Genomic DNA, 13,532 nt, shown 5'->3' on the forward strand with positions numbered 1-13,532 from the left:
GGTGTTCAGTGTTATAGTGGAGGAGGTGAGGTTGTTGACCCTAACAGACTGCGGTCTGTTGGTGAGGAAATCCAGTGTCCAGTTGCAGAGGGAGGTGGAGATGCCAAGTCCGCTGAGTTTGGTGATCAAGCTGGCGGGGATGACAGTGTTAAAGGCGGAGCTGAAATCAATGAACAGCATCCTGATGTAGGTGTTATTGATGTCCAGGTGGGTCAGGGCAGAGTGTAGGGCCGCCGATATGGCGTCCTCTGTAGACCTGTTGGTCCGGTAGGCAAACTGATGGGGGTCCAGTGTGGGGGGGGGGGAGGCTTGCTTTGAGGTGAGCCAAGATCAGCCGCTCAAAGAACTTAGCAATGACAGGGGTGAGTGCCACTGGGCGGAAATCGTTGAGACTCCCTGTGGCTGATTGTTTGGGTACTGGCACGATGGTTGATGTCTTGAGGCAAGTGGGGACAACATCCTGGGCTAGTGACAGATTGAAAATGTCAGTGAGGACTAGGGATAGTTGTCCAGCACATGTCCTAAGCATCCAGCCAGGGATGCCATCGGGGCCGGCAGCTTTGTGCTCATTCACCTTGCTCAGTGCATCTTGTACAGCAGAGGTGGAGAGACTGAGGGGTTGTTCATTTGGGGGTGGAGCAACTTTGGTGGCTGGAGTTTTGTTGTCATGCTCAAAGCGAGCATAGAAATCGTCTGGAAGGGAGGGTTTGTGGGGGGGGGTGTTAACTTTCTGGTAATCAGCAATGGATTTGATTCCTTGCCACATGCGTCTGGGGTCGGAGTTGTTTTGGAAATGCTCCTCAATCCACCGTTTGTGATTGAGTTTGGCATTCCTAATTCCCATTTTCAGATTGGCCCTGGATGAGCTGTATCCCTCAGCATTGCCAGATCTGAAAGCAGCATTGCGAGCCTTCAGCAGGAGTCTGACCTCCCTGCTCATCCACGGCTTCTGGTTAGGGAAGGTCTTTATCTCTTTGTGGGTAGTGACGTTGTCAGTGCAGAATTTTATATAGTCCAAGACTGTTGAGGTGTATGAGTTGATGTCCACTTGGGAGTTAAAGGTGGACTGGGTAACAAACAGACTCCAGTCTGTTTGCTGAAACTGCTCCTGTAAAACAGAGACAGCTCCCTCAGGCCAAACCTTCACTGTCCTCACGGTAGGTTTCACACGTCTGATCAGAGGTGTGTATTTGGGGAGCAGGAACAAAGAGAGGTGATCAGACTGACCAAGGTGGGGGAGGGGGAGGGCTTTGTAGGCTTCAGTAATGTTAGTGTATACTAAGTCCAGAATATTGTTTCCTCTGGTTGGGCAGGAAACATGCTGATGGAACCTGGGGAGTACAGTTTTAAGGTTGGAGTGGTTGAAATCACCAGCTCCCCAGTCCTGGTTCAAATTTACCAAACAATTTCCTTGCTTCGAGAGAGTTTTATGATTTCAGCATTACAAAATCAAAACAAGCTTTGGGCACTCTCAACAATATTCCACTGTTGAGATTAAGATCATAAGTGGAATATTGGAATATTAAGTCAATTGATTATTTCATCCAGCTATCCATTCAGTTTTCACCTAGCAAGTAGAGTTGCAAAGGTACTATAATTTGATGATAGAACTATCATGTTGAAGAAATGTATTGTTTTTTTCCTTAGGAAATGACACGTTGTACTGGTGGCCTGGACAGGGGAATAATTAAATTGTCTTAATCTGGAAAGAACATGAAGATGAGAAAGCGCAAAACCTTTCTTTTGCAGCAATGTTTTCCTTCCGCATTAAATGCATCATAAACTGTCAGTATAAATATATAACCTGACTCAATTTAAAAGAGATTCTCCTTATACTTTAATTCTTTTGAACAGTTTTCAATTGTCACATTTTTTTTACAAAGGAGATGCAAATAAGAAGCAACAGAATTCAGATATGTTAAAAATGCCGATAGCAAGATAATGCGTAAGACAGTTAAATCTGTTTTAAGTGTCAGAGAAATGTTCAGTAGATGGAGCTACACACCAAGGTAAAGTTTATAGAATGTAATTTTCACCACAAAGACAAATCATCAACCTGGTCATAATGACCAGTGTTCACAGTTCAGTAAGAGTTAATCTTTTATTTGAGTATTAAATCTAAAAGGAAAGTATGTACCAGAGTTAGCATGAACAGTTTTGAAATGTCAGGACCAAACACACTATTAATATTATTCCTGCTAATATTATTAAATTTTATGTAAATCAAAAGGAATGGTTCAATAGTTCAACGGTTCTTCATTGTCACATATGCACAGCACAATGGAATCCATTTGCACAGCCATAAAATGCACAGTTGCCACAATTTTAGAACCGTTTAAAAAAAAGGGAAAAAAACAGCAAAAAACAGCAAACAGTCCAAAGTGCAAAGTCCAGTCCATGTGTTGGCAGTCTTGCAGCACCCCCGATCCAGGTAAGCCTAGCTAAGCCCGACCCAACATGCCTCTCCTCTGCCGACTGTTTGTGTTCCACCTCTGTGTTACTAAAATATTAAATATTTTTGAAATTCAACTGCAATTGGCTGTTGTTTGACCCAGTGGAGTTTAAAGCAAATTGTTTGACTTGTCACACTTGCAAACTTGCAATGATTGAAAGCAGTACAATTGCAGGACACCCAGAGTGAAATTCCAGAGTCTGATAGTTACAGGTATAGAATGGTCTAACACAGAAATGAATCCTTCAGCCCACCACGACAGTGCAGATCATTTTATTACCCACATTAATCTAATTTGTTCATAATAAATCAGTATCCTTCTATGCCGTCTATTAAAAAGTATGTCTAAATGCCTCTTAAACATGGTGATTGTACTTCACCTCTTCACTTCACTTCAAGAAAAACAACCACAGCTTTTCCCAATTCTCAGAATTAAAGTCTTCCAATTCATGAAATATCCTTGTTAATTTCCTCTGCACCTGTTCCAGTGCAGCCATGACTTTCTTATAGTCTAGCGAACAAAAGAGCAGAACATTTATATTCTAACTTCCGGGCCTCTGAAGGCAATAGTATCTTCTTCAACATCCTATCTACCGGTGTGACCACTTTCTGGAAACTATGGCTTGAACTGTAATGTCCCACTGTTCATCACCATTTCTTAGTACCCTAGCATTTATTGCAAAATGTCCTGCTGCTATCTGACATGACAAAAGGCATCATCCCACATTAGATAGACATAAAAAGCTGGAGTTTCTCAGCGGGTCAGACAGCATCTCTGGAGATCTTTTGGGTCGAGAGCCTTCTTCATCTCACATTGTTTGGTTTAAATTTAATCTGCCAATGCTCTGCTCAACTTTCTATCTTATCAACATCCTGTTGCAGCCTTAGGCATCCTTCCTCATTATCCACAATGCCTCTAAATTCCATATCATCCACAAATTTAATTATCGTACATCCTATATTCACACCCAAGACATTAATATAGATCACAAACATAAACGCTTGGGTAGCTTACACCCCAGCAGTATGACCATTGACTTCCCTAACTTCAAGTAGCCCCTGCTTTCCCTCTTTCTCCATCCCCTCCCCCTTTCCAGTTCTCCGACCAGCCTTACTGTCTCTGACTAAGTTTTATCTCTGTACTGCCCACTTCCCTGCCATCAGTCTGAAGAAGGGTCTCAACCCGAAATGTCACCTATTCTTTCTCTTCAGAGATGTGGCCTGTCCCGTTGAGTTACTCCAGCATTTTGTCTCTCCCAAAGATTCCAGACCTGATTCCTATGATACACATCTGACATAGGCTTCCAATCAGAAAAGCATCCTTCCACCATTATCTTCAGTCTCTCATCAAGTTAATTGTGTATCCAATTAGCTAGCTTGTCTTGGATCCCATGTGCCTTAACACTAAGTCTACCTAAATACTCGGTGGCCAATGTTACAGTATAACCTAACAAAGTGAGTGCACTTCTGTTCCTAAATTCATCCCAGATGGCTTAATTACATGATTGCTCTGGGATAGCTTTTCTAAATGCTGTTGTGATATTCTCCCTACTCAGTAGTGCAATTGCCCCATATCTTTGGCAAATCCCCCTCCCCCCATAATATCTAAAATTCCGAATCCCCGGAACATTAAGATGTCAATCCCGCACATCCTTTGACCATATTTCTAGCAATTACAATCATATCATAATTCATTGTACAGATCCATGCTCTAAATTCATCTGACTTATCTGTGAATCTCTTTGCATTGAAGTAAATGCAGATGAATCTGCCAGCCCTCCCATGTTCTCTAACTTGCTCTACAGGTTGGACTGCCTCACCCGCTGCCTCGCCCGCTGAGTTTCTCCAGCTTTTTTGTCTACCTACAGATTGGACTTGCTTGATTTATCCTCTACATTTGAGTCAAGTTACGTTGTTAATCTAGTCTCCACTGTTTCATTTAAACCTGGACACAAACACTCAATCACATCTAGAAGGAAAGCAAAAGGAAAGAAAGGCATATTTGCAATATAAATGCATGTCACCTTTCACAATTGAAGTATATGCCAAAGTCCTTTACAACCAATTAGGTATTTTGAATGAACAGTGTATACTTCTAATATTGGAAAAATGGCAACCAATTTGTGCAAGGTAAAATTAATTACCAGCAATGAGATAAAGATTAAATAATTTGCTTTGCCAATCTTGATTCAGGGATAATTATCATCAAAGGTAATTGATAGAACTTTACTGTTATATCTTGTATTGGTTCTGTAATTTTTTTTAAATCCACTGAGATTTAGTTGAACACTTCATCTGGAAACCAGCACCTCTCTCTGATGATATAGCGATCCCTGAAAGCTTCAGGCTATGTCATGTGTTAAAATACCTTGCATCATGTGTGAAGCCGCCTCCGTCTGAATGTAATGCAATACTCATTCACCCACACCATAGTCAGTGTCATGGATGAAAGGATTCCAAGAAATGTATCTTATTGAAAAGTGTAGGCCTCAGTCCTCAAAACAGTTTATTACATCTAATTGTATTTACATTCTAATTGGTAATTTGATGAATCATTTGCAACATTGCCTCACTTCTGCGTTTTGGTTGATAATTTACACTGACATTCTAGTGAAATACTGAGGGACTGCTGTACTGCTGAAGATATATTTCCCTAATAATATATTAAAACATCTGTCAGCTTTGATTTGTCACATTACCATTAATAATTTTATGGTTTTGTGAAAAATAGAGCAAAAAGTTATACTTATGACCTGACAGGCATACTGTACGCCACTTTTATGAAAAGGAATTCCATTTAAACCAGACAAATCCATTGTTCCTTTCATTGCCATTTGCAAGATCATAAGAATTAAATTGGATCACCTCGAAAAACAGGTGTGGGGATGGCTGTGTGAAATTAACCCAAGCCATGCTGGCAGTAAACCAATTTCATGCCGCATACTCATTGAAATTAGTTCTGCATCCAGCTAGTGATACTGTTCAGTGGCTTCAGCCAGGAATCAATATCATGAGTGTATAACTTAAATTAAAGCAAATCTGCACCCATCACCACTTTTAAAGAGGAGATTGGAGCGGGGGCAAGCAGGTATTTTTGAGTGAATTTAACTTGAGAAATGGTGAAGAATAGCACAACCTGGAAAGAAAACCAAGGTACTTGGACACTGTGCTGAATGTCTGAATTGACAAAGTGGAAAGAATCCAGTGGCTACATATTGTTGTCATATCAGAGGGCAAGGAAACAGTCAAGCTCTCCTGCAAAGGGCACTAATAAGGAACAGAGGTGCTTAGATGAAGTTATAGGTAAAGAAACATGGTGCATTGTGGGTGGATCATAAGAAGCTTCCTGTGCTAGGAAAGAAAGGCAAAAGTGAAAAGATATTTGAAATTGCACCAGCTCCTTGCAAAGCATATATTTGCACATTCCCATATCCATGCCTATACACGTCACCTTGGAAGTATGGAATGCACTGGAGATCAGCTAGTATCACATCTGACTTCCTACCTTAATATTTAAGAAAGAACTGCAGATGCTGGAAAAATCGAAGGAGGCCAAAAATGCTGGAGAAACACAGCGGGTGAGGTAGCATCTATCGAGCGAAGGAATAGGTGATGTTTCGGGTCCAGACCATTCTTCAGTCTAGTCCTTCATTCCATAGATGATGCCTCACCCGCTGAGCTTCTCCAGCATCTTTGTCTACCTACCTTAATATCACGATTTAGCCCAGCACAATTAACTGATGTACTGAACTGATAAGCTTATACTCTTTGACTTTGTGTTTAAGTTTAAGTTTAGTTTATTGTCACATGTACCGAGATACAGTGAAAAGCTTTTGTTGGAAGCTAACCATTCAGCAGAAAGATAATACATGATTACAATCGAGCCATCCACAGTGTACAAATACATGATAAAGGGAATAACGTGAATAACATTTAGTGCAAGATAAATCCAGTAAAGTCTGATCAAAGATAGTCCGAGGGTCTCCAATGAGGTAGGTAGTAGCTCAGGACTGTTGTCTAGTTGTTGGTAGGTTGAGTCAAACAGTCTGCTGACATGCTCTGTCAGGGTGTCACAAATGCAGATTATGCCGCTGGAGAAAACCGAAGGAGAAAGAGGATTGCACATATTCGTCAATGTGAGCTCAGGAAAAGTAGGGCGGAAAAGAATGAAAAATTGAGAAATAAAATTAGGATGTAGCTGAACTGATAGGCTTATACTCTTTGCAACAGTAAGTTTTTTGGTTCTGAACACGGCCTTGCATAGTCTCCTGGGACTTGCACGTTGGCATTTCCCTTTTGCTATTATCCTCCTCCTCAGTTTGTTTTAGCATTCCCACATGCAAGCATTGCTTTCCTATTATTGTCAATTTTGAACCAATAATCACTATTTGTGTTAAATATGCCAACACAAACACACCCCTCTATCATTTTCTTGTCACCTCAGAATAATCACTTCATTGAAGGATATGAAAAGGTGGGTTTCATTATATAATAGGAGTTGATGTAACTATTCATTCTGGATATTATTATAGGTATTAGTACAATTGGAGTAATTGCTTCAAAATCTATTGAAAAAATAATGCATTCAAAATGTTTAGAAAAACACACCAATAAAGCCACATACAAGGTTCGCATAAATGTGATTCTCTCATTATTTTTTGTTGTCTTCCTTATGTATTCACTGCCAGTCTCAATGTCTTTTGCTTTTCAGTCTCCTGCAGTTAAAGAAATCAGCTGCGAGAATTCACTAAATCAGTACTGAAACCATGCTTTAGTCAGATTGCTGTTAGCAGTCATCACCCAAAAATAGACAATTTCTCTCCGGTAGCTTTTACTGCAAAGTGGTTTATCGACAATGTCTCTGTGGGGAAACCCAAAGATGGACCTCTTGTTGTCACTCCTTGATCATTATTCTGTTTGCACCTGCTGAGGGTGGTAACTGCAGAGATAATGGATGTTTCTCCACTGTGATGATCTAGCTGTAATCACAACATGAGCCTCCACTAACTTAATGGTGTCACCGACATTTTCTACTCCCTTCCAACCTTTTTGTTCATTCATTTAAGTGATTGCAGCAATAGCCATGCAAATAGAAGTGCTCAAATGTTGTGGATGAGAGGGGAATATTTGATTTTAAAGACAAGCAAGAGAAATAATTTTAAACCGATTCACATTTGGAGAGCATGAAGATATGTATGAAATAAAACTACCCAAGCACCTTACTTATTTTTTATTCTTTCGGTTCTGGAGTACTGATAGTTATTAGAACTATCTAACCTGCTCACTCAGCAGTATAGTGGAGAAGGCATTTATAGGGATGGAGAACATACAATGTGTTCTAATGTAGGTGGGAAGGGTCCGAGCAAAGGACACTCACTTGATACCCAGGTATGAGGAGATTAGTTTGGTGGGGAACAGCAAACAGAAACAATAGTCCTTCCGAGGTTAATCCATATGATGGATTTGGGTAGGAGATATCTTAAAGTGGTGGAGAGCATGCAAGGTTCATTCCTCAATGCATCAAAGCAGATTGCAGTCCTTGCATTCCCAATATCTTAAAATCTACAATTCCGGTTATTTATGTGCACAATTAGCTTAATTTGTAAAAAGATTGAGGGGCAATCTTTCTTAACTAATTTAATATTGGAATTGTAGATTTGAACTGGTATTGAGAATGCCTTGATCCATTGAAGGATGAGCCTCTCTTCAAAAGCCACATAAAATGGACCCCTCTGTAGCTCTTAAGAATGACACAAATGCCAATAAGCAGGAGTATCAAATGATCAGAGGACATTGGGGTTGGGAATGCTGGGTTGGCTTTAATGGCTGAATAACTAGCAATGAGCATGATATTCATGAAATGGTCCTGCAGTGTGGCAAATGGGAAAATAAACAATGATTGGAGTGTGTCTCAAGAATAGCAATAAGAGATCAAAGCCAAAGTTGTATGCTGCTTAGTAAAATACTTCTGCCAAGCTATGCACCCTGACTAGTATATCACTGATGTACAATGGAGTCGGCCATAAGCACATAAGACATAGATTAGATCATCTCGCACCTGCTCCACCATTAAATAAATTCACATATTTTTTGTTTTCCTGCATTAATACTGCATCTCTTGATTTCCTTAAGAAGCTGTCCCACTGCGGTGACCTAATCTGCGAGTTCAGAAGACAGTCTTCAACCTTTAAGCTCAAGGGAACACACCTGGAAAACCTCGAGCTGGATCGACTGTCAGCGATGAAACTGCGAGCTGGATTGACTGACTTCACACACACAAACACAATGCAAATGCGGGGCGCCAGGGAAAGCGGGGGAGCGCTGTCTGAAATTCACACCCGCGATGAAGAGAAATTTAAAAGATGGCTGCACAGTGTATGGTAAGCCCTATAGAGAGCACGGGAGAGGGGGGGGGGGAGAGAGTGGGAGGGGGGGAGAGAGGGGGAGAGAGAGGGGGGAGAGAGGGGGGAGAGAGGGGGAGAGAGGGGAGAGAGGGGGAGAGAGGGGGAGAGAGGGGGAGAGAAGGGGAGAGAAGGGGAGAGAAGGGGAGAGAAGGGGAGAGAAGGGGAGAGAAGGGGAGAGGGGGAGAGAATGAGTGGAGACACTTTTAAGAAGTCAGACAACGTTTAATAAAGTTTAGCAGGCATTTAACCTACCGGTTGGTTTTCCTTGCTCCTGAAAACTCCAATGAGCCAATTAAAATGCCCGGTCAGCGAAGGAGATTGCCTACGGCTGCCACTGACTGCCTGTAACTACATAGCGACCCCACTCCACTGCACTACAAGTTAAAAATAACCATGCCAACCAATTTTTACTCGTGGAAAATTTTTCAACATGCCGAAAAATTTCCCATGACCTAGCTGAGTCCGCGAGTATGCGGGAACTTACCTCGAGCATGAAGGAAAGCTCCAGTGACCTCATTGGACCTCCTGGGACCATGTGTCGACCATGCTGTGAGTCGAGGGCAAACTCTTCTAAACTCACAGATTAGGTCGCTGCAGTGGGACAGCCCCTTTAATAAGTGAAAATATAATCTATCACCTTCAAATCTATTCCAGTCAGCATCTCTCACCAGAGGAGATAACAAAACTATCTCTTTTCCAGCTGCAAAAAAAAAAAGTCTATTGTTTTTGCACCATTAAACAGCATTCTATTTAATAACCACTGGTTAGACTATCCAGGCCCATTATAAGTAATTTGCAAGTATACTTAGTATAAGTGCCTGTGGAGCCCAGTCTGCCTACTTGTTCCAAGATATTTGCATCAGATTTTTACAGCCAATGTCAAGAAAGTATTTGTACACAATCAGCAATAAGCTGCTTTGCCATTTAAAGAACCCCTCTAAAATAACATCCGTCAAGGCTGAGCATGTGGGTGACTCTCAATAAGGATTTTTAAAGTGTGGGTTGTATGCTTTTAGAAACATAGAAACATAGAAATTAGGTGCAGGAGTAGGCCATTTGGCCTTTCGAGCCTGCACCGCCACTCAATATGATCATGTTTTCATATGAAAATTAAAAAGATAGTCTGACTATTTATCTCATTCAAATTTTAAACCAGAAGTATAATTTTTAAAGTAGACAGCAAATGCTGTTGGAGTTATACATTTCAATAATGTTCTTACTTTTTCATCATGATTCACAGACATAAGTGGAAACACATCTAGATAAGGAGGTCAAGAAAGCACATTTGGCACATTTGGTTTTGTCAATCTGAGCATTGAGTTCAGAAGCTGGGATGTCACAACTGTACAAGGCATTGGTGAGACCACACTTGGAGTATGTATCCAGTTCTGATCACCTTGCTATTGGAAGGATATTATTAAGCTGGAAATGGTGCAGTAAAGATTCACAATTATATTATAGGGACTGGGGGGCATTTTATTAGGAGAGATTATAAAGGCTGGGGCTTTTCTGTAAACTAGAGGACATAGATTTAAGTTGAGAGTTGAGCGATTTAAAGGGAACCTAAGGGGCAAAGAGAGTGGTGGGTGTGTGGAAAGAGCTACCAGAGGAAGTGGTGGAGGTGTTTAAAATACATTTGGAGAGGTATATGGAAAGAAAAGGTTTAGAGGTCAAACACAGGCAAATGGGACGAGCTCAGGAGACAAATTGGTCAGCATAAACTAATTGGACTAAAGGGCCTCTTTCCAGCTGTATGTTTAAAACTCCAGGATGTCCTTTTATTCCATTACTGTAAAAGATATTTGACCTGAAATAGTGTCATGGAGAGTTACTGCACAGATGTATCTCTTCTTCAGCCCTCCCAGTACATATTAACCATCATGCACCCTCTTGGATAAAGGGTAAAACGTTTAGTGCAGGATAATGTCTAATTAAAGATAGTTGAAAGGTCTCCAAATAGGTAGATGGGATGTCAGGACCATACTCGAGCTGGCAAGAGGATGGTTTAGTTGCCTGATAACCAATGGGCAAAAATTGTCTCTGAACTTGGAGGTATGCGTTTTCAAACTACTCTACCACTTGCCTGAGAGGGGAGAAGGGGAGAAGAGGAGAGAGGGGAGAAGAAGGAGTGACCATGATAAGAATGCCAATGACTGAGTGTGGGGTGTTTAAATGGGAATTAACTGAATTGTATTTATACTCTTATTGATGAACTGAACACACCTGGGCTATTTTTCAGGTTTGTACAGTAGTTGGCACTGGTGTAACTGTACTTGAGCAACTTGCCAATTAACTCTGGAATGCAAGTATTCGAGGGTGCAACCAGGATAATTGCTGTGGAACGAGAAGTGACTTGCCTTCTTAACCATTGTCATCCTTCAGCTAAAGTTACTTCCTTAATATTATGGAGTACCCGAGGCCAAAGCTTCTAGGATTTTGATTCAGCAATGATAAAGGAAATCCAATGTATTTCCTAATTATGATATTGTACAATGTTGGAGTGATGTTCCCATGTGCCTCTGGAGTTTTCCTTTTCAGGGGTTAAGATTGTGGACTTGGGAGGTTCTACCAGTATGTCCTGGCAAACAATTATAATCCATTGTGTAGATGTAGTACATTACAGCCACTATGAATCAGCGATGAAGGAAAACACATTGATGGTGATAAATGACAAACCATTTGGCATACTAACATATGGGCTGCTTTATCTTGAACTGGACTTTAGTGTGCACTCAACTCATGAGTAAATGGCACTTGAAAGTTTTTATAATAACACCTTCCATCACTATATTAATGGTTGAAAATATTATTTTTTGAGTTGTTATTAAGAGGGTTAGATTTGTCTAGCTCTTTGCGAGTGGGAGCATACCTGGCCAATTTTCCACAATGTCAGATAGACCCCAATGTCGTAACCGTACCAGATCAATTTGATTCTGTGTTCAGTTTGTTCTATGACACAAGCCTTCAGAATGACGGTCAGGGTGTTGTCTGGTCCAATTTCCTTTGCTCAGTCTGGAGAGACAGAGAGCATAAAATCAATGCTTAAGAAGGAACTGCAGATGCTGGAGAATCGAAGGTACACAAAAAAGCTGGAGAAACTCAGCAGGTGCAGCAGCATCTATGGAGCGAAGGAAATAGGCAACGTTTCGGGTCTGAAGAAGGGTTTCGGCCCGAAACGTTGCCTATTTCCTTCGCTCCATAGATGCTGCTGCACCCGCTGAGTTTCTCCAGCTTTTTTGTGTACATAAAATCAATGCTGTCAGGGCATCCTTGCTGATGGTCATTGAAGCCTCACATTAATAATTTATTCCCTGCCCGTGTTACTTTCAGTGATTCTTTCAAGAGTTGCTCAACACAGCGGAGCTGGTTTATCAGTTGATGGAGAACGATAGGAGTATTTATTTTCCATGTCCGACCTGGTTTCAGGTAAAAGATTGGAAAATGTATATCATGGGAATCAATCCCCATGGTATATTAAAAAAAAATGTGATTGAAGGATTGCCTATTACAAATATTACAATCAATATAGCTGTAAACAACAACATCTGATGTAGAAAGAAAGCCTTAAAAAAACAATTTGTACTAAAATAACTGAGGAGAGGTTAAGAGCTTTAATTAACGTATGTGGTTATGGAATTTAGAATTTAAAATAGAGCTACAATTATGTTATGTTTCTTTCCTTAAATCAAAACAGGAGTTTTGCAGCTTTTTTGCAATTTGGTTATTTTTTTTGTCAACCACTTGAGGTCCCTCCATGCCTAGAAGATATCTTAGCTGAGTGGGCGGCAATACTGTGGCAACGCATACTAAAAACGCCCACTTAAATGTTAGAGTTGGACACTGATGACGCATCTCACAGTTTTCTTTCTTTCAGTGCCCACATATAACACCTCTTTCTGAATTCCATGCACTGCCACTAAGCAAGCAACATCTTTTCTGAATAATTATAAAATTTATACATATGTTGCAGCATTTTCCTGTATTTCAAACATTGACATTTCTTCATCAGTTTTTATTGTCCAAATGTCATTGTTAATAGCAGATTTTTTTTAAAATAGTTTGTTCATGAGATATGAGCATTATTAGCTATATCAGAAATTTATTTGAGGCCCTGGCAGCATGAATTAATACTCCAGTGGCAGTTACATATCTAAGTGGCAGAGATGTGTTTGAATTGGAACTGCGGACAAAATGGCTGTCCAAACTACACAGTTTCTGCAAATAAAGAAACATGACACAGAGTTCAAGGAAGCAGTTCGTCACCACTTGCAAGATGAGCAATATCTTATACAATCTTTTGGAATGAGCAATGAATTTTCAAACTTCAAGTACAGTCCATTCTCATTGTTTCCCATGCTCCTTTCTCATTCTTTTTCTTTAAAATGCCTTGCTAACAGCCAGTACTCATGCTCCTTATCATCTGATCTGTCAATTATGAAATTTTCTCTTGCACCCCACTACTCCCCACAACTCTGCATTAAAAACTGACTTCCCTCAACATGTTTCCTCATTTCCGTGGAAGGGTCCCTGTCCTGAAACATTAACTGATATCATTCCACAGAAGCTGCTTGACTGGCTGAGATTTTTCACCATTTCTGTTTTTAATGTCGGATGCAGCATCTTAATTTTGATGTATAGAAGAAACTGCAGATGCTAGTTTACACCAAAGATAGTCA

The sequence above is a fragment of the Leucoraja erinacea genome, chromosome 4, assembly GCF_028641065.1.
Source record: "Leucoraja erinacea ecotype New England chromosome 4, Leri_hhj_1, whole genome shotgun sequence".
Lineage (NCBI taxonomy): Eukaryota > Metazoa > Chordata > Chondrichthyes > Rajiformes > Rajidae > Leucoraja > Leucoraja erinaceus.